The sequence below is a fragment of the Scyliorhinus torazame genome, chromosome 7 (assembly GCF_047496885.1).
Source record: "Scyliorhinus torazame isolate Kashiwa2021f chromosome 7, sScyTor2.1, whole genome shotgun sequence".
Lineage (NCBI taxonomy): Eukaryota > Metazoa > Chordata > Chondrichthyes > Carcharhiniformes > Scyliorhinidae > Scyliorhinus > Scyliorhinus torazame.
This window is the reverse complement of record NC_092713.1, coordinates 31,930,112-31,957,436: the sequence shown is the minus strand read 5'-3', so window position 1 is coordinate 31,957,436 and position 27,325 is coordinate 31,930,112. Positions and strand designations below refer to the sequence as shown.

General features: G+C 49.4%; 1 pseudogene; it reads right to left on the bottom strand.

The window, feature by feature from the left end:
* Positions 1 to 271: 271 nt before the first annotated feature.
* LOC140427244 (methylosome subunit pICln pseudogene) lies at positions 272 to 21,290 on the bottom strand (annotated as a pseudogene).
* Between the last annotated feature and the right edge of the window lie 6,035 nt (positions 21,291 to 27,325).

Here is a 27,325-nt window from a genome sequence, read left to right as displayed (position 1 = left end):
CTTGGGTAGGGTGCTCTTTCCAAGAGCCAGTGCCGACTCGATGGGCCAAATGGCCTCCTTCTGCACTGTAAATTCTATGAATATCGATACATTTAAGTGGTAGCTGTCAATACAGGACACATTTTACCCCCCAACAGTTTTGATACATATAAACCAGATAGGCAGCTGTCTTTGTTTCCTTCCAATGTTAATTATTCATCTTCCGTTAATCAGGTTGGCCACTGACATATCACGATGAGATGCAGAGACACTTGCCGATTATTGAGGCCTGTCAGTGATTGATGTCAGCGTCGTCGAACTGTTCATCTTCTCCTGGAGCAGCATCCATCTCCATTCCATCTTCAGTGTCAACTGCTGAAGGTTATGCCCACCCCAGCCATATGAAAGGCCTGTTGACTGACTGACTGAGCTAACATGCCTTCAAGTCTCTGCAGGGTTGCCTGTCCCTCAGGGTTCAAATGGGAGAAGCCTTCCTTGTACGTGTAGAATGTGGGAACATCTCCTTGTCCTCGTTCATGTGCTTCCACATCATATTCCTCTTCCTCTTTATCTTCCTCCTCACAATCATTCTCCGAATTAGTGTCACCCGGGTCAGGGTGTAGAGCCTGGAAATCGCACGTTGCTGTAAACAATGGCTCCAAGGCTGTTTTATCCACAGGCACAAGTCAAACCTCTGTGATTAGATCACTGTCGTCCTCCTCCTCCTCCTCCTCCTTCGCCTTCTCCTCCTTCTCCTCTCCATCAGGGGTCTTTTCATCTGTATTTGTTTCTTTACATTCCTTGGCTCCCAGCTTGTCATTCATCATCACATTCAAGTGCCCCTGTGCATAAACAGGGGCATCTATCAACCCAAGATAGTCAGCACTCGGCGATGTACAAGGTACCAGTGGCAAGGCCTTTGCCATCCAAAACCACATTGATCTTGGCCTGTTGGAGCCGGACTCCCTCGACCGGGAGTGGGAAACATCTGAGGAAAACCACGGGGACCGTGGAAAACCCTCCCCCCGGGTACACACCGTGGAACTATGGGGTCCAGTGCTCAGTCTCTCCCCCGCAGCTCACAGCTCCATGTGACTCCCACACGCCCAGGTCAAGTCCATCCTCCCGGATACAGTCACCTAGCCCCTCCTACCAAAATTAATCACATCACACCCATTCTGACATTCCTCCTTCAACCATCATCAACGAAAACAAATTATGTAGTTGTTAAGTTATTTGCTGTGTGTTGGATCTTGTTGTTTGTAAATTAGCTTCAACATTTGTTAATGTAATACAGTAATCCATCAGTGATTTAAAAAAAAAAAAAAATTTTATGTGCCCAATTATTTTTTTCCAATTAAGGGGCAATTTAGCGTGGCCAATCACCTACCCTGCACATCTTTGGGTTGTGGGGGTGAGACCCACGCAGACACGGGGAGTATGTGCAAACTCCACACGAACAGTGACCCAGATCGAATCCGGGTCCTCAGTGCCGTGAGGCAGCAGTGCTACCCACTGCGCCACCGTACTGCCCATCCATCAGTGATAAGGTACTTTGGGAAATCCGGGTAAATTGATAAACTGCGATAATAAATCAGAGTTTATTCTTTGCTTCTACCCATAATTCTTTGTATCCCTACCAAGTATTTTCTTACCTGATAATGTAATTTTCTGAGGAATATAATTACTTTATATATGCTGTTTGACAATAAGTTCCTGGTTTTACATCCAATGAAACAAGCTATGTGGAAATCTCGTACAGTCGCCGGCTGACCCTCAATTCGAGGGCGATGCCTACGCAGGGTTGCGAATTTCTGCCATGGATCTTCATGTGACTGGACAAGCTCATTCTCGACCTGCAGATCTTTGGACACATGGGAAGTAGTGGGATCCAGAGTGCAGGATATCATTCCTTTTCTTTCCTTCTCTGCCCTATCATTAAGATGTTCGTATGCCCTATCATATGGCTGCTCGAAGATCTCCGGCTCAGAGTTGATGAGCTGGAGTCTGAGCTTCAAACACTGAGGCACATCCGGGAGGGGGAGACTTACCTGGACACTGTGTTTCAGGAGGCAGTCACACCTGTCAGAGTAAGTAGTTTAAATCCTGCCAGTGGCCAGGGACAGCAGGGTGTGACTGCAAGTCAGGCAGGTAAAGGGAACCAGCAGTCAGGAACTCAGGAGCCTCAGCCCTTGACTCTGTCCAACAGGTATGAGGCACTTGCTTCCTGTGTGGATGGCGAACAGGGCTGCAGGAAGGATGAGTCAGCTGACCAAGGCACCATGGTTCAGCAGGCCATTCAAGGGGAGGGAGTAAATAGGCAAGTTGTAGTCGTAGGGGATTCTATTATCAGGGGGATAGGTAGTATCCTTTGTGAGCAGGATAAAGAGTCCCGCATGGTATGTTGCCTGCCCGGTGCCAGGGTGCGGGACATCTCTGACCGGCTTGAAAGGATATTGGAGAGGGAGGGGGAGGATCCAGTTGTTGTGGTCCATGTCGGTACCAACAACATAGGCAAGTCTAGGAAAGAGGACCTGTTTAGAGATTATAAAGAGCTAGGATTCAAATTAAAAAACAGGTCCTCAAGGGTCATAATCTCCGGATTACTGCCCGAGCCACGTGCAAATTGGCATAGGGAGGCAAGAATCAGGGAAGTTAACACGTGGCTGAAAGAGTGGTGTGGGAAAGAGGGGTTCCTTTTCATGGGACACTGGCATCAGTTTTGGGACAGGGGGGACCTATACCGTTGGGATGGTCTCCACCTGAACCGAGCTGGGACCAGTGTTCTGGCGAAAAGAATAAATAGGGTGGTCAATAGGACTTTAAACTAAAGATTGGGGGGGAAGGGAAAGTCAGGGAACCAAGAGGTGAAGTAATCAGTGGGAAGAATAGCTGCTTAGGAATACAAAAAAACACGAAAAGACAAAACTCAGGAGAGGTTATGATAGTCCCCATCCCACAAAATATGACACAGTGTATGGAAAGGCTCAGTAAACCAAGGTCCACCACACTAAGAAAACAAAAAGGGACGGTCAATAGAGAATTAAAGGTGCTATATTTAAATGCGCGCAGTGTACGGAACAAGGTAGATGAGCTTGTGGCCCAGATTGTGACTGGCAGGTATGATGTGGTAGGCATCACAGAGACATGGTTGCAGGGGGTTCAGGACTGGCATTTAAACATCCAGGGATTCACAACCTATCGAAAAGACAGGGAGGTGGGCAGAGGGGGCGGGGTTGCCTTGTTAATTAGGAATGAAATTAAATCAATAGCACTAAATGACATAGGGTCAGATGATGTGGAGTCTGTGTGGGTAGAGTTGAGGAACCACAAAGGCAAAAAAACCATAATGGGAGTTATGTACAGGCCTCCTAACAGTGGTCAGGACCGGGGGCACAAAATGCACCACGAAATAGAAAGTGCATGTCAGAAAGGCAAGGTCACAGTGATCATGGGGGACTTCAATATGCAGGTGGACTGGGTAAATAATGCTGCCAGTGGACCCAAGGAAAGGGAATTCATTGAATGTTTACAGGAGGGCTTTTTGGAACAGCTTGTGATGGAGCCCACGAGGGAACAGGCCATTCTGGACTTAGTGTTATGTAATGAGCCAGACTTGATCAAAGATCTTAAAGTAAGGGAGCACTTAGGAGGCAGTGATCATAATATGGTAGAATTCAATCTCCAATTTGAAAGAAAGAAGGTATAATCAGATGTAAAGGTGTGACAGTTAAATAAAGGTAACTACAGGGGCATGAGGGAGGAACTGACGAAAATCGACTGGGAGCAGAGCCTAGTGGGAAAGACAGTAGAACAGCAATGGCAGGAGTTTCTGGGAGTAATTGAGGACACAGTACAGAGGTTCATCCCAAAGAAAAGAAAGGTTATCAGAGGGGGGATTAGGCAGCCATGGCTGACAAAGGAAGTTAGGGAATGCATTAAAGCAAAAGAGAAAGCCTATAATGTGGCAAAGAGTAGTGGGAAGTCAGAAGATTGGGAAGGCTACAAAAACAAACAGAGGATAACAAAGAGAGAAATGAGGAAAGAGAGGATCAAATATGAAGGTAGGCTAGCCAGTAACATTAGGAATGATAGTAAAAGTTTATTTAAATACATTAAAAACAAACGGGAGGCAAAAGTTGACATTGGGCCGCTCCAAAATGACGCTGGTAATTTTGTGATGGGAGACAAGGAAATAGCTGAGGAACTAAATAAGTACTTTGCGTCAGTCTTCACAGTAGAAGACATGAGTAATATCCCAACAATTCCGGAGAGTCAGGGGGCAGAGTTGAATATGGTATCCATCACAAAGGAGAAAGTGCTAGAGAAACTAAGAGGTCTAAAAATTGATAAATCTCCGGGCCCAGATGGACTACATCCTAGAGTTCTAAAGGAGATAGCTGAAGAAATAGTGGAGGCGTTAGTTATGATCTTTCAAAAGTCACTGGAGTCAGGGAAAGTCCCAGAGGATTGGAAAATCGCTGTTGTAACCCCCTGTTCAAGAAGGGAACAAGGGAAAAGATGGAAAATTATAGTCCAATTAGCCTAACCTCGGTTGTTGGCAAGATTCTAGAATCCATTGTTAAGGATGAGATTTCTAAATTCTTGGAAGTGCAGGGTCAGATTAGGACAAGTCAGCATGGATTTAGTAAGGGGACGTCGTGCCTGACAAACCTGTTAGAGTTCTTTGAAGAGATAACAAATAGGTTAGACCAAGGAGAGCCAATGGATGTTATCTATCTTGACTTCCAAAAGGCCTTTGATAAGGTGCCTCACGGGAGACTGCTGAGTAAAATAAGGGCCCATGGTATTCGAGGCAAGGTACTAACATGGATTGACGATTGGCTGTCAGGCAGAAGGCAGAGAGTTGGGATAAAAGGTTCTTTTTCGGAATGGCAACCGGTGACGAGTGGTGTCCCGCAGGGTTCAAAGTGTTGGTGCCACAGCTGTTCTCTTTATATATTAACGATCTAGATGACGGGACTGGGGCATTCTGGCTAAGTTTGCCGATGATACAAAGATAGGTGGAGGGTCAGGTAGTATGGAGGAGGTGGGGAGGCTGCAGAAAGATTTAGACAGTTTAGGAGAGTGGTCCAAGAAATGGCTGATGAAATTCAACGTGGGCAAGTGCGAGGTCTTGCACTTTGGAAAAAGGAATAGAGGCGTGGACTATTTTCTAAACGGTGACAAAATTCATAATGCTGAAGTGCAAAGGGACTTGGGAGTCCTAGTCCAGGATTCTCTAAAGGTAAACTTGCAGGTTGAGTCCGTAATTAAGAAAGCAAATGCAATGTTGTCATTCATCTCAAGAGGATTGGAATATAAAAGCAGGGTGTACTTCTGAAGCTTTATAAAGCATTAGTTAGGCCCCATTTAGAATACTGTGAGCAATTTTGGGCCCCACACCTCAAGAAGGACATACTGGCACTGGAGCGGGTCCAGCGGAGATTCACACGGATGATCCCAGGAATGATAGGCCTAACATACGATGAACGTCTGAGGATCCTGGGATTATATTCATTGGAGTTTAGGAGGTTGAGGGGAGATCTAATAGAAACTTACAAGATAATGAATGGCTTAGACAGGGTGGATGTAGGGAAGTTGTTTCCATTAGCAGGGGAGACTAGGACCCCGGGGCACAGCCTTAGAATAAAAGGGAGTCACTTTAGAACAGAGATGAGGAGAAATTTCTTCAGCCAGAGAGTGGTGGGTCTGTGGAATTCATTGCCACAGAGGGCGGTGGAGGCCGGGACGTTGAGTGTCATTAAGACAGAAGTTGATAAATTCTTGATTTCTCGAGGAATTAAGGGCTATGGAGAGAGCGCGGGTAAATGGAGTTGAAATCAGCCATGATTGAATGGTGGAGTGGACGCGATGGGCTGAATGGCCTTACTTCCGCTCCTATGTCTTATGGTCTTATGGTCTTATGTTGTGACTCAAAATATGATGCAGTTTGATGGACAAGTTGTCGTCATTTTGAACGATTGGTAGCAACCTCCTCCCAGTTATTAAAGTCAATGCTGCCGGCTTCCAAGAGAGTTTCAGTGTTTTTTAAATGTTTTCTTTGTCCTCACTGGAACATTGCCCATTTGAGTCCCGAAAACGGGTCTTGGCGGGGAGATGGTTTTCAGCCACCGGACGTGGTGTCCAGTCCATCAAAGTTGAGTTTGAAGACGTTCCACCAGAATGCTTGTGGAGCTGGCTTCAAGAAGGACATTAGTTTCTGGCAACAGATACCTGAAGGTCTCTGGACACCTGTGTTGGAACAGTGTTGGGCAGCACGGTGGCACAGTGGTTAGCACTGCTGCCTCACAGCTCCAGGGACCCGGGTTCAATTTCCTCCTTGGGTGACTGTCTGTGTGGAGTTTGCACGTTCTTCCCGTGTCTGTGTGGGTTTTCTCTGGTGCTCCGGTTTCCTCCCGCAGTCTAAAGATTTGCAAGTTACATAGATTGGCCATGATAAATTGCCCCTTAGTGTGCAAAGGATAGGTGGAGATAGGGCCGGGGCTTAGTTCTAGATAGGGTTCTCTTTCAGAAGGTCGGTGCAGGCTCGATGGGCTGAATGGTCTTCTTCTGCACTGTAAGGATTCTATGATTCTATATTCTGTTCAAATCTTTCCATTAGATCTGGAGGATGCGGCAGAAACATTGCTAATGGAATTTCATTGATGGACAGTCCAGGTGTAATTGCATTACAGGAGAATGGTGGCAACGACTGTCCTGTACACCATAGATTTTTATTGATATGTGGAGGTCAACATAATCCAGAGCAGTGATGGACAATCCAGGCCAGTAATAATAATAATATTACTGTCACAAGTAGGCTAACATTAACACTGCAATGAAGTTACTGTGAAAATCCCCTAGTTGCCACACTTGTGGGAGGAAACCGGAGCACCCGGAGGAAACCCACGAGGACACGACGAGAATGTGCGGACTCCGCACAGAGTGTGACCCAAGCCGGAATCGATCCTGGGACCCTGGCGCTGTGAAGCAACAGTGCTAACCACTGTGCTACCGTGCTGCCCAAGTGGGCCTCATGAGTGTCCCTCTTTCACCTCAGTGAGCTGCCAGATGGACATCGGGCTTGCTCACTAACCTTGAATAAGATTGAAACCATCCCCCAGGTGGACGATCTTTTCTTTCGGGATGGCAGTCATCCAGGTCAGAATAGAACTTTTTCTTAATATCTTCAACGGAGTCCAGGGTCGGGACATAAGTGCCGATGATGGTGACATATCATTTATAGCTGAGCTGTGGGTGGAGTTTCATGATTCTTTGATTTATAGTTGGGGAGTTCTGGCAGAGCATCCAAGATCCTATTCAGGATGGCCAAACCATCTCGGCGAACACGAGGGCTGCTGTCAGCCTTTCCTTTCCAGTAGAACGTGTGTGCCCTGCTTGTTCCTTCAGCTACCCCTCTGCTGGCAGGCGGGCCTCACTCAGGGTGGTGATGTCAATTTGGAGTCTTGATAGTTTACCTGATACGATGGAAGTTTGTCTTTCTGGACGGTCACTCTTGAGATGATCCATGAATGTTCTAACATTCCTAGTTGTAAAATTTAGAGTTTTCTTCCTTTGACCAAATGATCCCATAGGGTGTGGTTCCATAGTCTGGAGAAAGTGGAACAGCCTATTTTTTTAGGGCACCTTTTCTAGATCCCCCTCCCCATTTGCGATGAGAGTACCCTGTGTTGAGAACTGCTCAAACACAGGAGCTGCAGTCCAAAGACATCTCTGTCCCAACAGAAGTATCCAGAGACCTTCATGCATCTGTTGCCAGTGTTCAGATTCTTGACCAGGGACTCCCAGGTTCACGGACCTGTCCCTGTTGCCAATCCTGCATCACCACAGGATCTGGCAGATGATCTCTGGGAGAAGTCTGCGCATGATAGCACAGGGCAGCACAGCAGCACAGTGCTTAGCACAGTTGCTTCACAGCTCCAGGGTTCCATGTTCGATTCCTGGCTTGGGTCACTGTCTGTACGGAGTCTGCACGTTCTCCCCATGTTTGCCTGGGTTTCCTCCGGGTGTTCCGGTTTCCACCCACAGTCCAAAGATGAGCGGGTTAGGTGGATTGGCCATGCTAAATTGCCCTTAGTGTCCAAAAAGGTTAGGTTGGGTTGCGGGGATGGAGTGGAGGTGTGGACTTGGGTAGGGCCGGTGCAGACTCGATCGGCCGAGTGGCCTCCTTTGGCACTGTAAAAAAATAATTATTTGATTACATTTAACGTGGGGCGCCATCGTTGTCCGCATGATCTTGACGGTCAGATATTTGTGACCTGTCAAACCAAGATGATTAAGACCACATACCACTGCAGCCGTCTTCTGCCTTTGCAGGCGGTGAGATGCACAGTCAGCCTTCATCTGTTCTGCCGTTGAGGACCTTTTTGGACTGCCTTCGTCTGGCACCTCTCCCTGACCTTGCTGCTCTTAGCAGCCCTACTTGGCGCAAGAATCTTCAAACAGCAGAGTTGAAGAGAGAATGCACAAGGCTCTTCGCTACGCCAAGGTGGCAATTCACAAAGAAGGAGGCAGTCAGCACAATAGCACCTTGGCCTTTCCAAAGACATCAAGATACATGGAACTCCCTGAAAGCTACTGCACCATCCAAACGGAATCAGGTTTTCAGAAATAAATGTGCTGGGCCATCTGTAACCAACACTGTAGGAAGGTTTACAATTTACAGACTGAAAGATTAGAACAGCTTCACTGAAGGTTTAATAATGGATTGTTAAATGTGAGTCCAAGGCACAATTGATGTCACAAAACACACAGACTGAGCTTTTAATAGATTGCTGGAATCAGAGAAGATGTTGCTATCTTTTACAGAATTTGTGTTTCTATTATTGGGGGTGCACAGTGAGTTTGAGATGATTTACCCATAATTTATTTCAGTGCGGAAAGGTTAATGAGTGCAAGTTACAAGCCTTTGTGGTGTGAGCAGCTGCACGATAGGACACTCAACACATGACTGAGAAGGGAATAGCTTTAATCTCAATGTACTTTCAACTGCTGTAATTTGCCAAGAAATATCAGGTTTGAATCAAGATTTCTACAAATCCTTTAAAATGCAGTCGTTTGTAACTTTGTCCGAACATTAATGAAAAGATAATTCACAGAAAAAGCCCTTTGTGTGAAGATACAGAATGACCAGTCTCCTCCAAAACACATTGAGAAGTGCACGTGAGAGTGTTAAATATCCAGTTCAGATCATGAAGGAATCCTATCATTACCCACCTGGGTTACACTAGACATTGGGCAGTACAGGAATAATCCAGATGATAAATCAATCCGACTGTTCATGCAAGGAGTCAAACCACTGTGCCCAAGATCATTTCCAAGGCAGCTCCCAAACTTGCAATATTGACATTCAATTAGCAGGCTCTTCGGTGAGGCTACAATGACTGTGGAGGTGAAAATTACACTTGCAGTATTTTTCAGTGCACGAATTAACTTGTTCCAAGATAACAACTTCATCATAATAGTACACGCATGAATTTAATTTGAATGCATTTAACAGAGCAAATTTTCCTCTTGGCATTGACAGAGTAAAATAATATTTTATTTGCTTTTTTTGTCATGTTATGCATGGCCTATTTATTCTGGTGACTTTGTTGATAATGTTTTTGAAATAATGGGGTGAAATCTCCGGTAATGGGGTTCCCGATCCAGCAGAGGATTGAGCGTTGTGTTAAAAACAGGATTGGCGCCAGGCACCAATCCTGTTCCGATGCTTCGGTCCGCTGACGGGGTGGCAGCGAGCTACACACCCGGTGCCAGTGGCCTCATGCAAATGGCGGCCATGATGTCCCAGGCCTCTCAGCCGGAATCCACTCAGGCTTTGGTGCAAGTACCTTCAAGTGTGGCCCTGACATGCTGAAACCCATGATGGGTCAAGTGGGTTAGTGTGTAACATAGATGACCCCAAAGTCCATTGGAAGGCCCCCCTTCCTGCCACAATGCAAATCCTGTTCTCCCCACCCTGAACCCCATCAGACCCCTCCCCCATTAGACACTCCATCAGACCCCATATCAGACCCTCCATCAGAGATTCCTGCCTGCAAACTGAAGAGCAGTCCAGGCAGTATAGTGAAAGATCAGTACATTTTCACATACCCTTTCCTAACATCTGCTGCCTCAGACAGAGGTGTATAAAGCAACAGCTATTATAATAATAATCTTTATTGTCACAAGTAGGCTTACATTAACACTGCAATGGGCACACTTCAAAGGACTTGAAATCCCTTGACAGCCTTTGAAATACAGATCTTCCATTCAATTTCACACAGCAATACATTGCATTAGCCAGTGATTGACAGTTTTATTCCTCCAGAGACAGCTGCTTGATGGGTTGTTCATTGATCTTTCTCTTCACGCTTGAATGCATCTTCATTACCTTGCTTTGATGCTAACCACAATGTTTATAAAAGCTCTTGCAATGATTGACAGCCCTTCACCACATCAAAGGCAGCTAAGTTCTTCCTGCTGTGGAAAAGAGGAAGTTAAAGCACTGGAGGGGGTGTGTGATTTGTACCAGCATTGAGATGGGTGGGGTCGAAACACATCAGCAATCTCGGCTTCACAGAGATCGGGCACGCTTTTTAAAGGACAAGAGGGGATCTGATCGAGGTATATAAGATACTAAAAAGGATGGATAAAGTAAACGTAGACCAAAAATTCCCCCTTGTAGGGCAATCTAGAATGAAAGGTCATGGATATAGGTTGAGAGGGGGTAGATTTAGAACTGAGATGAGGAGGAACTACTTCTCGCAGAGGGTGGTGAATTTGTGGAACTTGCTGTCCCAGAGTGCGGTGGAATCCGAGTCATTAAATGGTTTCCAGAGGGAGATAGATATACCTCTGATAAAAAGAGTGTTAAAGGGATATGGGGAACAGGTAAGGGGGTGGATTTGAGACCATGAAGCGATCAGCCATGATCTAATTGAATGGCGGAGCAGACTTGAAGGGCTGAATTGCCTACTCCTGCTCCTAATTCTTATGTTCACTAATGCCCTTTTGGGAAGGAAATCTGCCATCCTTAGCTGGTCAGGCCTACATCTGACTCCAGTGTGGTTGGCTCTTAAATGCCCTGCGAAACGGCCTAGCTCGTGATTCAGTTCAAGGGAAATTAGGGATGGGCAATAAACAGCTGGCCAGGCCAACCATGCCCACATCCCATGTAGGAATTTTTAAGAAGTGGGAGAGTATTAGGAGGATTAGCAGGATGATTATCAAGCCTGATTGAACTGCGTTGTGAACCCATGGCCAACAAGTCATGGAGTGGGACTCCCAGTTCCTGACTCAGAGGCAGGTGTGCTACTCACTGAACCATAAAATCTCTTGAAGAAGGAGTAAGAAACATCCTGGGTGGCGGGATTCTCCGACAGCGGGATTCTCTGTTCCGCCGGCAGCGCACCCACAGCTGCGGGTTTCCCGTGGCGTGGCGTGGCCACGATGGGGAATCCCATCGTCACGTGATGGGAAAGGAAAATCCACTGCTGCCGCGGGCGCATTGCCGAGAAACACAGGGCTGGCAGACCAGAGAGTCCCGTGCCCTACCTTTGCTGGCATTGTAAATTCCTCACGCACTGGAAGACAGGTTTGATGTTTTTTTTAAAGTGATGTTTTATTTATTTTTGCTATTTCATTTTTCTCCTCCGATCTCCCTGTGTCATTGTCTCGTGCCCGGCTAAAAAGACCAGCTGGATAACTGCTGCCAGTTTTAAGCCACTAGACAATTTCTAGGGATTCATGTCCATAGCTCCTCCTCGTTGGTTACAAAGCATATGCAAGGCATAAGATAATTATGGTTAAAGAAGACCAATTTAAATCCCATTCTTCGATTAAATGCGGTTTACTGGCAGTGTAGCACTCTCAATTGAGAGAGACTCGGGAAAGGCCAAAATCAGGAACCGCAACGGGTGAAATCTAACGGGGGGGGGGGAATTGGCAATAGTGGTAATGTGAGCATTTCACAGCTGCCAAGTGGATTCCCATGGGTACACGTGCCGTGTCGCAGGTGAGAGGTATTGCCTAGCATCCCAATCAGACTGTGAGGTCTGGACACTCTGCCTGAACACTGGAGGCTTCAACACCACAGAGGCAGTAGTCACCATCCAAACAGACAAGAGCTGGGCCTCAGCACTGGGGACACCCCTGCAGCTAGAAGGTGGATGTGTGCACCAGGGAGGGAACCAGCGCCCGATGCAGGTTACGTTACCAGGGGGTGCCTGGGGTACAGGATCTAGGCTCCGGTGCCCAGGGGTGCGTATGCAGGGCTTTTGGATGGCACCCTGAGTGTTGGCAAGGGTTGTGAAGGGTGGGGGGGGGGGGGTGTGGGGGACCGGAGGGTCCCAGCTGGAAGCCATCACTGGTTCTCTGTCTCTCATCCTCTCCAATTCCTTACAGATATTACACAGGATAGATGATATCTTGGACCCGGCAGAGGCCGCCATCGTGGTGTTGGTGGCTGGCCAGGCGGCCAGATGCCGGAGAGGGCAGCTCCGTCCCACAGCCTGAGGATTCGGCTGCCTATCAAGCCAGGGAGGGACCTAGAGGGGGATGGGGAAGGGGAACGGCACCATCGGGGGCTCGGGGCTGTTGGGGTCACTATTGTACAACAATAAAACATGTTGCAGCCGAGACACGTGAAGCCTCTGGCACGTTATTCAGCAAAGCAGGCCGACCTCCAACCCCCTGCCCCAGCCACCCGGAGACGGTGGTTCTGGATCTGACAGACTAAGCCATGTCCTACGTGAAGCGGGCAGGGATGTGGGTCACCCCGGCCCTCTGATCATGCTAGACCCTCGCCGCTGCCGCCTATCCTGCATCCTCTGACTGGTCCTGCGGGCCCTCCCCGAGCTCGCCCTCTAGCTCGGGGAGGACTCCAGCAGAGGGCGGTAGAGCGGAGCTGCTGATTGGCTGTTGTGGGGAAATTTGCATACGTCTGTGTGCTCACCCTAACTTGAAGGTGTACCTGAGCAAGAGACCCTAGCTGTTCAAGTGAAGACAAGCATCCAGCAGAGGGCAGTAGAGTGGAGATGCTGATTGGCTGTTGCAGGGGAAATTTGCATACATCCGTGTGCTCACCCTAACTTGAAGGTGGTTTGTGGAGGAGCTGTTGTCAAGTGACACTTAATCCCGAAACACTTCTTCAGTGTTTCCCTCACTACCTCCTCCTCTAACCAAAAAAAACCCAACCGCTGTAAAGATCAAGAGGAAGGCTCGAGGGCATGTAGAAGTCGAAAGAAGTTGAACCGTGATGTCACATCCTGCAGTAAGGGACTGGCAAGTGGTTTTTCTTTTATTTTCCCTCAGGTGTTATCGTGCGGGACGCAGAGATTGCTGAATGAGTGCTGGCTGAGAAGGAGAGTGAATAACAGGTAAGCTCTTTCTTTCTTTTTCTTTTTTTATCTAGAGGGGATGGCAGGGAAGGTAGTGCAATGTTCCTCCTGCAGAATGTTTGAGGTGAGGGACGCCGTCAGTGTCCCTGCTGATTTCATCTGTGGGAAGTGCACCCATCTCCAGCTCCTCAGAAATCGCGTTAGGGAACTGGAGCTGGAGCTGGATGAACTTCGGATCACTCGGGAGGCAGAGGTGGTCATAGATAGAAGCTTCAGGGATGTAGTTACTCCGAAGAATAAAGATAGATGGGTGACGGTGAGAGGGGCTGGGAGGAAGCAGTCAGTACCAGGATCCCCTGTGGTCGTTCCCCTTAGTAACAAGTATACCGCTTTGGATACTGTTGGGGGGGGGGACTTACCAGGGGTGAGCCATGGGGTGCAGGTCTCTGGCACAGAGTCTGTCGCTGTTGCTCAGAAGGGAAGGGGGGAGAGGAGTTGAGCATTAGTCATTGGAGACTCCATAGTTAGGGGGATTGATAGGAGATTCTGTAGGAACGAGAGAGACTCACGATTGGTGTGTTGCCTCCCAGGTGCCAGGGTGCGTGATGTCTCGGATCGTGTTTTCGGGATCCTTAAGGGGGAGGGGGAGCAGCCCCAAGTCGTGGTCCACATAGGTACCAACGACATAGGTAGGAAAAGGGATAGGGATGTAAGGCAGGAATTCAGGGAGCTATGGTGGAAACTTAAATCTAGGACAAAGAGAGATATTATCTCTGGGTTGTTACCCGTGCCACATGTTAGCGAGACGAGGAATAGGGAGAGAGAGGAGTTGAACACGTGGCTACAGGAATGGTGCAGGAGGGAGGGTTTCAGCTTTCTGGATAATTGGGGATCATTCTGGGGTCGGTGGGACCTCTAAAAATGGGATGGTCTACACCTGGACCAGAGGGGTACCAATATCCTGGGGGGAAATATGCTAATGCTCTTCGGGAAGGTTTAAACTAGTTCAGCAGGAGTTTGGGAACCTGAATTGTAGCTCCAGTATACAAGAGGTTGAGAGTAATGAGGTCATGAGTAAGGTTTCAAAGTTGCAGGAGTGTACCGGCAGGCAGGAAGGTGGTTTAAAGTGTGTCTTCTTCAATGCCAGGAGCATCCGGAATAAGGTGGGTGAAATTGCGGCATGGGTTGGTACCTGGGACTTCAATGTTGTGGCCATTTCGGAGACATGGATAGAGCAGAGACAGGATAGAGCAGGGACAGGAATGGTTGTTGCAGGTGCCGGGATTTAGATATTTTAGTAAGCTCAGGGAAGGTGGTAAAAGCGGGGGGGCGGGGGGTGGCAGAAAGGACGTTTGATGAGGACTCGTTTATTGAGGTAATATGGGCTGAGGTTAGAAACAGTAAAGGAGAGGTCACCCTGTTAGAGGTTTTCCATAGGCCTCCGAAAAGTTACAGCGATGTAGAGAAAAGGATTGGAAAGATGATTCTGGATAGGAGCAAAAGCAACAGGGTAGTTGTTATGGGGGACTTTAACTTTCCAAATATTGACTGGAAACGCTATAGTTCGAGTACTTTAGATGGGTCTGTTTTTGTCCAATGTGTACAGGAGGGTTTCCTGACACAGTATGTAGATAGACCAACGAGAGGCGAGGCCATATTGGATTTGGTACTGGGTAATGAACCAGGACAGGTGTTAGATTTGGAGGTAGGTGAGCACTTTGGTGATAGTGACCACAATTCGATTACATTTACTTTAGTGATGGAAAGGGATAGGTATATACCGCAGGGCAAGAGTTATATCTGGGGGAAAGGCAATTATGATGCGATGAGGCAAGACTTAAGATGCATCGGATGGAGAGGAAAACTGCAGGGGATGGGCACAATGGAAATGTGGAGCTTGTTCAAGGAACAGCTACTGCATGTCCTTGATAAGTATGTACCTGTCAGGCAGGGAGGAAGTGGTCGAGCAAGGGAACCGTGGTTTACTAAAGCAGTCGAAACACTTGTCAAGAGGAAGAAGGAGGCTTATGTAAAGATGAGACATGAAGGTTCAGTTAGGGCGCTCGAGAGTTACAAGTTAGCTCGGAAGGACCTAAAGAGAGAGCTAAGAAGAGCCAGAAGGGGACATGAGAAGTCTTTGGCAGTTAGGATCAAGGATAACCCTTAAATTTTCTATAGGTATGTCAGGAATAAACGAATGACTAGGGTAAGAGTAGGGCCAGTCAAGGACAGTAGTGCGAAGTTGTGCTTTGAGTCCGAGGAGATAGGAGAGGTGCTAAATGAATATTTTTCATCAGTATTCACACAGGAAAAAGACTATGTTGTCGAGGAGAATACTGAGATTCAGGCTAATAGACTAGAAGGGCTTGAGATTCATAAGGAGGAGGGGTTAGCAATTCTGGAAAGTGTGAAAATAGAAAAGTCCCCTGGGCTTGATGGGATTTATCCTAGGATTCTTTGGGAAGCTAGGGAGGAGATTGCTGAGCCTTTGGCTTTGATCTTTAAGTCATCTTTGTCTACAGGAGTAGTGCCAGAAGACTGGAGGATAGCAAATGTTGTCCCCTTGTTCAAGAAGGGGAGTAGAGACAACCCCGGTAACTATAGACCAGTGAGCCTTACTTCTGTTGTGGGCAAAATCTTGGAAAGGTTTATAAGAGATAGGATGTATAATCATCTGGAAAGCAATAATTTGATTAGAGATAGTCAACACGGTTTTGTGAAGGGTAGGTCGTGCCTCACAAACCTTATTGAGTTCTTTGAGAAGGTGACCAAACAGGTGGATGAGGGTAAAGCAGTTGATGTGGTGTATATGGATTTCAGTAAAGCGTTTGATAAGGTTCCCCACGGTAGGTTACTGCAGAAAATACGGAGGCATGGGATTCAGGGTGATTTAGCAGTTTGGATCAGAAATTGGCTAGCGGGAAGAAGACAAAGGGTGGTGGTTGATGGGAAATGTACAGACTGGAGTCCAGTTACTAGTGGTGTACCACAGGATCTGTTTTGGGGCCACTGCTGTTTGTCATTTTTATAAATGACCTGGAGGAGGGCGTAGAAGGATGGGTGAGTAAATTTGAAGATGACACGAAAGTCGGTGGAGTTGTGGACAGTGCGGAAGGATGTTACAAGTTACAGAGGGACATAGATAAGCTGCAGCGCTGGGCTGAGAGGTGGCAAATGGAGTTTAATGCAGAAAAGTGTGAGGTGATTCATTTTGGAAGGAATAACAGGAAGTCAGAGTACTGGGCTAATGGTAAGATTCTTGGCAGTGTGGATGAGCAGAGAGATCTCGGTGTCCATGTACATAGATCCCTGAAAGTTGCCACCCAGGTTGAGAGGGTTGTTAAGAAGGTGTACGGTGTGTTAGCTTTTATTGGTAGAGGAATTGTGTTTCGGAGCCATGAGGTCATGTTGCAGCTGTACAAAACTCTGGTGCGGCCGCATTTGGAGTATTGCGTGCAATTCTGGTCGCCGCATTATAGGAAGGATGTGGAAGCATTGGAAAGGGTGCAGAGGAGATTTACCAGAATGTTGCCTGGTATGGAGGGAAGATCTTATGAGGAAAGGCTGCGGGACTTGAGGCTGTTTTCGTTAGAGAGAAGAAGGTTAAGAGGTGACTTAATTGAGGCATACAAGATGATCAGAGGATTGGATAGGGTGGACAGTGAGAGCCTTTTTCCTCGGATGGTGATGTTTAGCATGAGGGGATATAGCTTTAAATTGAGGGGAGATAGATATCAGACAGATGTCAGAGGTAGGCTCTTTACTCAGAGAGTAGTAAGGGTGTGGAATGCCCTGCCTGCAACAGTAGTGGACTCGCCAACACTAAGGGTATTCAAATGGTCATTGGATAGACATATGGACGATAAGGGAATAATGTAGATGGGCTTTAGAGTGGTTTCACAGGTCGGCGCAACATCGAGGGCCGAAGGGCCTGTACTGCACTGTAATGTTCTATGTTCTATGGTGTACAGGCGTCACTGGTCGTTTGAACAGATGACAGACAATGTGTGCCGCAACAAGGAGACGGACTTGGCACCCTGTGGAGGAAGAGGATACCCTCTCCCGGCGGCTGTCAAGGTCACCGCAGTCCTGAACGTTTACGCCTCAGGATCATTCCAGTGCTTGAGTGAGGATTTGTGTGGAATTTCCTAACCAACAGCCCACAGGTGTATTTGTGAAGACGCAGATGCTGTGTTTGCCCGGGAAGCTAACTATATAAACTGTGACCTGGGCCAGGCCCAACAGGATGCCCGGCAGCAGGATTCTCTGCCATCACCAGATGCCCCTGGTCCAGGGGGTGTTAGATGGTATGCATGTCGCCTTGTGCACAGCAGGTATCAGGGACTGCTCTACATTAAAGGAAGGAGTTCCACTCCCTGAACGTCCAACTTGTGCGCAGTCACCACCTCAACGTCATGCACGTGTGTGTGTGCATGCTTCCCCGGGAGTGTGCACGACAGTTACATCCTGGGGCAGTCGGAGATCCCCAGCATCTTCGGGGGACACCCCAGGGTGACAAGGCTGGGTTGCTCTTGGGGAATAAGAGGTATCCGCTGAGGACCTGGCTGCTGATGCCAGTATGGAGGCCGGAGACGGATGCAGAAACTCAATATAACAAGGCCCATGCGCCACTCGAGAAGTCATTGAGTGGTGCATTGGACTGCCCAAAATGCGGTTCCGCTGCTTCGAACGATCCGGTGGTGCCCTGGAGTACACCCCCCAGAGGGTCGTCCGCTTTGTGATGGTCAGCTGTGCCTGCCACAACCTGGCACAGCAGCAGGGCAATGTGCTGGAGGTGGAGGAGGAAGAACATGTGGCCACCTCCAAGGAGGAATGCGAAGAGGTGCCGGACCAGAGGAGGGGCGATTTAGGGGAGGGCCCGTAGGACCAGTCAGAGGATAGAGGACAGGCAAGGATCTGGCATGCCCGGAAGGCCAGGGAGGCCCACATCCCTGCCCGCTTCACACAGGACGTAGCTTAGTCCGTCAGATCCAGGACCACCGTGTCCGGGTGGCAGGGGCAGGGGGTTGGAGGTCGGCCTGCTTTGCTGAATAACATGCCAGAGGCTTCACATGTCTCGGCAGTGTGGTAGTCTGTGTAGAGGTATTACGGTACCTAGTAATGCTGGAACACCATTGGTAGATATTGTATGTTTCCCATTGGTCAAGCTGTATGTTAGCTCCGCCCTGCAAGGCGGGGTATAAGAGTCCGTGCCGCCCCAGCAGCCTTCTTTCTGTACCTGAGCTGCTGGGGGAAACATCTAGCTTATTAAAACCTTCAGTTGGACTACAACCTCGCTTTAGTAGTCATTGATCGTGCATCAGGCAGCAACGTGTTCTATCGTTGTACAATAGTGACCCCAACTGCCCCTAGCCTCTGATGGTGCGGCCCCCCCTTCCCCCTCCTACACCACCTCCCTTCCCCACCCCCCTTCTTTAAAAATTTTTTTTAAAAATTCTCCTCCATTTTCACATTTTCTCCCACATTTACATCCATCAACAATAAACAATAATCAGCAAGATATGTCAGTCCCCATAATAACAACAACGATCCCATCCGCCCACCAACCCCCAAACCTCAACCCGCATGTTTACATAAACAAATGACAAAAATAAATCAGGGATTACCCGTAGTCACCCTTAACCTTACACAGCTCTCATCCCCCCCCACCCTCCACCCCCCCACCCCAGGCCTCCAGCTCCTCCCATCCACTGCCTCTTGTAAAACCCCTCCCCCTACCCTTGGTTCCTTCTCCCCCAACTTTCCACCCCGGCTAGACCACTCGGGCCCTGTTCTGCCAGGCTCCGATGGCCGCAGCCCCTCCCCCACCTCACTCCCGTTCACTGGCTGGCACACACCGGCCAGCGTGGAGGCCCCCGCCCGGGACCCTTTCCCACTTGCCCGGCCCCAGGAAAGCCCAAAGATCCCCTTTTAGCACACAAACCCCGCATATCCACCTACACCCCAAAGAACTCTCATTTTGAGTGAAAGTCCCGTCCCTTCCCTCGTCCAAATATATACCACCTTGGCTCCTTTAATCTCTACACCCGTGCGCAGTGATACAGAAAAGAAGAAAATACAGTCATGAGGTTACATTGGCACATGGCCATTCCTCAGTTTGTCAGTACTGCCACAGTCCTTCTGCTTTCGCAAACTCCTCTGCTGCTTCCGCCGTTCCAAAATAAAAGTCCCTGAGCTTGTAAGTTACCCTCAGCTTCGCTGGATATACAATGCCGCACCGCACCTTGCTAACGTACAGTGCCCTCTTCACCCGGTTGAAGGCAGCCCGCCTCCTCGCCAGCTCCACCGTAAAGTCCTGGTATACGCGTATACCAGCTCCAGCCCACTGCACCACCTGCTTCTGCTTAGCCCAGCTCAGGACCTTCTCCTTCACCCTGTACCTACGGAAGCACAGAGTCACTGCCCTTGGCGGCTCACTCGCCTTTGGTACAGGCCTCCACGACCGATGAGCCCGATCCAGTTCATATCGGGAGGGGTCCTCCCCCTCCCCCAGTAGTTTTGCCAGCATTGCAGCAAAATACTCAGTCGGCTTCGGTCCTTCAACTCCTTCGGGCAGCCCCACAATCCTCAAGTTCTGTCACCTGGATCTATTTTCCAGGTCTTCCATTTTTCCTCGCAGATCCTTGTTAGTATCCATCACCTTCCACATCTCTTTCCCCATCGAGGCAAGTTGATCACCGTGCTGCAATAACGTCTCCTCCACTTCCTTCAGCGCCTCCCCTTGCTCTCGCACCTCCGCCACCGCGCTCGCCACCTCCGTCCTCACCGGGGAAACCGCCTCCTCCACCAGCACACTCAAAGCCTCCCTCATCTCCTTCCTCGCCGTCTCCATGCATTTCGCAATCTGCGCCAACTGCTTTTCAAATTCCGCAGCCATCACCTTGGTTATTTCTTCAGCCGTAAGCAGTGCGGCCTTCCCTGGTGCTCCAGCCTCCATTTTTCCTGGTGACCCCGCGGTGACCTTTTCACTCCCCGATGGACCTCCAGCTGGTTTTTTTCTGCCGTTTTTCTGCTCACCCTCGACATTTTTCTTTGTTCTTTTTTTCCTCCTGTGTCTTCACTGTGCCTCCTCCGTGCCTTCTCCCTTCTTCTGCCACCTCCGCGGACCCTGGGACCCGGCTTAAAGCCCCGAAATTGCCGTTCCCGAGCGGGGGTTCTCCATTGTGCGGCCGCCTCCCGCCCGCCGTCATCGGAAGTCCCCATCCCCCTTCTTCATCGCCTTTCCCCACCCCCCCCTTTCCCACCCCCCCCTTCTCCACCGCCTTTCCCCACCCCCATGACCTCTCAGTGATCCTCAATGTGCTTGGCCTTCGGTGCTCTGCCACTACATCTAGCTGTTTCCCAGGATGCAAATCAGAGGTGGAGGCATCCAGCTACTTACCATGTCCAGTGGCCTTTGGTGCCCCTGGCGGGCATCATCTGTGGGCCCTGGGGCCAGAGGGCCCTTGCCCACTCATTAGGGGAAGATACCCTGCCGTGCCACCATGTTCCAGATGCTGACTATGAGACGAGTGGTTGTGCTAGTGGCTGCCTTTGCCATCCTGCAGGGCAGCTCCAGGTTGATCCCAACGCCCTCTCCTCCCAGTCGGTGCCTTTCGGGCCCTGGGGGTCATTTCGGAATGGAGGGGCAGCTGGACTGAGCACCAGATGCCTCTGCATCATCGGGATCTGCCAGCCCCGGCGGCTCCCCAATAGGTGCACCATGGTGTCAATGCCCTTGGCAATGCCCCTCTGTGAGTGGACCATGCTCTGCAGTACCTTGCCAATGTCCACCTGCTCCTGCAGTGCCTCAGCGATGCCCACCTGAGACTGGGACATGCTTCGCAACGTCCCGGCAAGTTCCACCCTAGACTGGGACACGTTCTCCTGCGTCAGGGACATACTCCACAGTGACTTGGAAAGGTCCACCTGCGTTAGGGACACGTCCGCCAGCAACTGGGACATGCTGCCGAGGCCCTCAGCCATGGCTGTCACTGACAGAACCACGCCTTGGACACCACCACTCATGATGCTGACGTCGTGTTCCAGGTTCTGCGCTGCGGTTGCCACCCTAGCAGTGTTGGCCTTGGTGCCAAGCATGTCGGCACTATCTCCTGCGCCCTCAGCGTTTGGGACTCCTCCAATCGGCTGTGGGGCTGCTGGAGTGTCACTGGCACCAGCCTCTGAATCCCTCAGCCACATTCCATCATCTGCATCAGCTCCAGGTAAACCTGGTCCAGAGGTTCAGCATCTGACTGGGACCCAGCTGGGTCCTGGGATCCAGCAAACCTCCGACTGCTTCTCCCCTGGATGTCCCTGCCTCTACCCGATGCAGATCTGCAACTGTGTGGTGCTCACCAGAATGTGCCCCAGACGCCTGAGCACTGCTTTCACCCACTGAGGTGTGTGTCTCTGCGCTGGTGGAGTGACAGGCATGACCCGAGCCCTCCTCCGAGGGGTTCGCTTGGAAGGCTTCGGGTGGACCACCCTGGATGGACCAGCGTGATCCTGTGGGAGAATGACCATGTGGTCAGCGGGGAGAAGGATCAACATGCTGGCATGAACAACTCACATGTGACCGGGTGGGGGTCGGTGGTTACCCACCTCAGTGACGCAGGCCAATCTCGACATCGGTGACCGATCTGTCCACGGCCACCCCGGCAACTTTCAGGACCCATTTCTCATAGGGGGGTGAAGACTCTGATGTCCAGTACCCCACCGTCCACCTGGACCCGCTCCCATCTGTTATGGGCCAGCTCCTCCTGCGGGACACAGAGATGGCATCATGAGCTGCATGCTTCATGTACCGGGGGGGTGGCATGGGGAGAAGGGGTAGGCACCACTGCTGGGCACGGGTGGGACGCGGCATGGTGCTTAGTGGGGATGGTGTCAGGCGCATGGTTACCGGGGGGGGAACAGGGTGTCCTGGCACGACTGCACCGCGTACAACAGTCTGGCCAGGTCTGCATCTCCAAATCTTGGAGCTGGTCGGCTTGGTGTAATGGCTGCGTGCTGTGTGGGGTTTGCTCCGGGGCATTGGGTTAAGTGCTGCTCCCCCTCGTTAGCAGGTGACTGGCGCTCTCGTTGAATCAGCCGGCGGGTCAGTCATTTGTGGCGTGAAGCCCATGGGACCTGCTTAAGTAAAGCAATTAACGTTAGATACCGGTGACAGCCTCGCTGGGTTGGGAAACTCCCGGCGATTACCGCTCGCCCCCACACTTAGAACAAATTTGGTTATTACGCCCTCCCTCTAATTTCAGAAAACCCCCTTCACGTACAGCAAATCTGTCTCACTTTTCTTCCTCACTGGCTAATTTGTTATTCATCAACAACAGTAACTTGCATCATTTTATAACAGCAAAAAGTCCCAAGCACTTTACAGGAACAATGATCAAAAGCCAAGCCACACAATGCAATATTAGGACAGGTGACAAAACATGGTCAAAGAGGTAGATTTTAAGAAGCTTATTCAAGAAGGAAAAGAGTGGCCTCTGGATATAGGATGGAAATTAAAGAGGCAAGGTCCAGGTAGCTGAAGGCACGGTCACCAATGTTGGAGTGAGTTAAATTGGGAATGTGAAAGAGGCTCAAATTAGCAGGTTGCAGAGCTGCAGAAGGTTACAGAGAAAAGGAAGAGTGAGGCTAGTTAAGGACAAAGGTGTTGAAATTAAGAGATTGTTGGATTGGAAGCCAGTGTAGGTCGATGAACAGGACTGTATGCATTTCATTTGGATTAGTTGAAATGTATGGAAGGTGAAGAGGTTGGCCAAGGGGTGCATTGGAATAGTCAGGTTTACAGATAAACAAAGCATGGATGTGGCTTTCAACAGGAGATGAGCTAAGTAGGTACAGGGACAGGTGATGCTACAGAGATGATAGTAAGCAGTCTTGTGGTGGGCGGCACGGTGGCGCAGTGGTTAGCAGTGTTGCCTCATGGCACCGAGGGTTTGAGCCCGACCCTGGTCACTGTCCCTGTGGAGCTTGCACATTCTCCCCGTTTCTGCGTGGGTCTCACCCTCACAACCCCTACAGATGTGCAGGGTAGGTGGATTGGCCACGCTAAATTGCTACTTAATTGGAAAAAAAAGAATTGGGTACTCTAAATTTATTTTTAATAAGTAAGCAGTCTTGTTGATGGAGTAGATGTATAGTCAAAAGCTCATCTCTGGGTAAAAGTTGTTAACGGTTTGCTTAATCCTCAGAGAGTGACCAGGGAAACTGATGGAGTTGGTGGCTAGGGCACAATGTTTATGATGGGGACCAAAGACAATGGCTTTGGTCTCCTCAATATTAGTTGGAGGAACGTTGTACTCATCCAGGACTGAATGTTGGGCAGACAACATGAACAATTAAACAGTGGAGTGGTCAAGATAGGTGGTGTTGAGGTGGACTTGGATGTTGTCAAGGACCATTTCAGGGATCCAGACATTCTGTGGGATTCTCCTTCGGTGGAATATTCCACTTCGCTGGAAGCGCACACACATCCGCAGGTTTCCCGATGGCGTGGGATGGCCACATTGGGAAACCCTATTGGGCAGCTGCCGGAACGGAGAATCCCACTGCCGGAAAACGGGGTTGGCGAGACGAAGAATCCTGCCCATTGTATTTTCTGACACCCATAGAATCATAGAATTCCTACAGTGCGGAAGGAGGCCATTCGGCCCATTGAGTCTGCTCCGACCCTCCGAATGTGCACCCTCCTAGGCCCACTCCCCCAACCCATCCCCGTAACCCCACCTAACCTGCACTTCGTTTGGACACTAAGGGGCACTTTTAACATGGCTAGTCCACCTAATTTGCACATCTTTGGATTATGGGAGGAAGCCAGATCACCAGGAGGAAACCCAAGGGGACATGGGGAGAAAGCGCAAACTCCACACAGTCACCCGAGGCGGGAATTGAACCCGGGTCCCTGGTGCTGTGAGGCATCAGTGCTAACCACTGTGCTACTGTGCCGCCAATAAAGCCACCAAGGGCAGATGGAGTAATAGGAGGGGCCAAGGATAGATTGTTGAGGGACTCCAGTGGTAATGGTATGGGTATGGAAGAGTACTCATTGATGTAGATTCATCTGGTTACAATTAGACAGATAAGAATGGAATTAGTAGAGTTAACTCCCAGCCCACAGGATGACAGAGGAGAGGCAGTGGGCAGTGATCAACCCCGTAAAAAGCTGCTGGCCGTTTGAGAGGGATGAGGAGGGGTTAGTTCACCATTGTCACAGGGGCCTGGGTTCCCCGCTCCCCCAGCCGCATGTTTCCCGGTGACACACCGTTTTTGGGCGGCAGGGTTCTGTACGTCCCACCGTTTGTCAATGGAATTTCCCATTGAAGCCGCTCCGCGCTGCCGGGAAACCTAGAGGCGGGGGTACGCTGCCAGCGGCCAAAGAGAATTCCGACAACCGGAGAACTCCAGCCAGGATCTCATTTGTCATTTGGCAAGGACCATTTCAGTGCTGTGTCGGGGGAGTAACCTGATTGGTGGGATGCAAATACCGAGCTACAGGAAAGGTGAGCACAGGTTTGGAAGATGGCAACACTTTGAAGGACTTGGAGTGGAAAGAGAGGTCAGAAAAACACATTATATAAATAGTTTTATTAATCATTTTCCATTTTTTCTCTACATCACATTCCATCACCACAAAATCTACCCTTTCATACGCTATCAAAATAATTTGACTAATCAAATTTCGGTAAAAATAAATTCCCTGAGGTTCAGACAAAAATATGATTACATATCACAAATCAGAAAAAAATAATTTACAAATAGTCATCTCTCCAGTGATCACTCGCTAACGAGTATGATCGTCCACCTAAGAAACTCTGTATCACTGGTCATGGGTTCTGTGTGTCCTTGCATGGCCAATGACGCATGTTGTAGAGCCGCCTCTTCGCCTGCGCATAAATACCAATGAAATAAAGTCAGCAACTTTCTAATCCTTTCAAATAATGCGGTTCAATATTTACTTTTTTTTTGAATTTTTTTATTTAAAGCAAATTTGTAACATTTCCAGAGAGAAAATAGGCCCTATGCAAAAAGCCTGAACATAGTGAAAACAAACAGTGGGAAAGAATAAAGCACTTCCCCTGTCAGCTCTGTTTGCCCTGCCCCACGTGTTCAACTAAACTAACGTGGCTCTAAACGCCCCCCCCGCCTTGGGTGCTGCTGCTGTCGGTTTCCTGCGCTGCTCCCTGAGAGTCTGCAAGCGACCTTCTCCCCCAGGGGATCCATAGACCCCCCCCCTCCCTTGCCCACTTGAGTCTTCTCTGCTCTCCTTCCCGGCTGCCCTCTCCCAACCTCCCCTATCCCCCGAGGCCCGACCTGCCAGATCTGCCCAGCGCTTGGCCCTAGCCCGCCCCTCCTCCTATTCTCCCTGGGGCCCCCTGACCTACGCTAGCTATGCTGACCCCTGCCCTTGGCGCCTGTCTGTCTCCCACCCGAGCGCGCGGGCCCTCCCCCCACACACCAAGGACCCATGAACCTGATTGTATCTCCCCGTGCCCTTTCAAGTCCCTTAACCAGCCCCTAGTCCATCCCCTTCTCCGAGGCCCTGATCTCCTGCCAAAAGGTACCAAGCGCAGGGCCCCCTTTGCAGGGCCCCTCTCTCTACCCCACCCCCCCTCGATATCCCCCAAGAACATAGAACATAGAACATAGAACATTACAGCGCAGTGCAGGCCCTTCGGCCTTCGATGTTGCGCTGACCTGTGAAACCACTCTAAAGCCCATTTACACTATTCCCTTATCGTCCATATGTCTATCCAATGACCATTTGAATACCCTTAGTGTTGGCGAGTCCACTACTCTTGCAGGCAGGGCATTCCACACCCTTACTACTCTCTGAGTAAGAAACCTACCTCTGACGTCTGTCTTATATCTATCTCCCCTCAATTTAAAGCTATGTCCCCTCGTGCTAGACATCACCATCTGAGGAAAAAGGCTCTCACTGTCCACCCTATCCAATCCTCTGACCATCTTGTATGCCTCAATTAAGTCACCTCTTAACCTTCTTCTCTCTAACGAAAACAGCCTCAAGTCCCTCAGCCTTTCCTCATAAGATCTTCCCTCCATACCAGGCAACATTCTGGTAAATCTCCTCTACACCCTTTCCAATGCTTCCACATCCTTCCTATAATGCGGTGACCAGAATTGCACGCAATACTCTAAATGCGGCCGCACCAGAGTTTTGTACAGCTGCAACATGACCTCATGGCTCCGAAACTCAATCCCTCTACCAATAAAAGCTAACACACCGTACGCCTTCTTAACAACCCTCTCAACCTGAGTGGCAACTTTCAGGGATCTATGTACATGGACACCGAGGTCTCTCTGCTCATCCACACTGCCAAGAATCTTACCATTAGCCCAGTACTCAGTCATCCTGTTATTCCTTCCAAAATGAATCACCTCACACTTTTCTGCATTAAACTCCATTTGCCACCTCTCAGCCCAGCGCTGCAGCTTATCCATGTCCCTCTGTAACTTGTAACATCCTTCCGCACTGTCCACAACTCCACCGACTTTCGTGTCATCTGCAAATTTACTCACCCATCCTTCTACGCCCTCCTCCAGGTCATTTATAAAAATGACAAACAGCAGTGGCCCCAAAACAGATCCTTCTGGTACACCACTAGTAACTGGACTATGTTCTATAGTCCAGTTAATGTTCTATGTTCTACGTTCTATGTTCTAAACCTGTTGGACTTTAACCTGGTGTTGTAAGACTTCTTACTGTAAAAGGAATGACAGAAGAGGTTGAACAAATCTTAGTTCTGAAGGCAGGCCCCCAGAGTTAAGGTTACCTATTTAGGAGAAACAATTTGGAGAGGACTAGATTGAAGTTTTGAAAATGATGGTTTGATGGATAGGAATAACAAAGGATTAAGTGATAGCCCAGGAAGTATTTATTATGGGCGCCGTCATTGACGTCTGGAAGAGATCACTGAGACATGAAGTGAGTCAGGACTCAGAAAGGAATTCCTCCCAAAATGGACACCGGC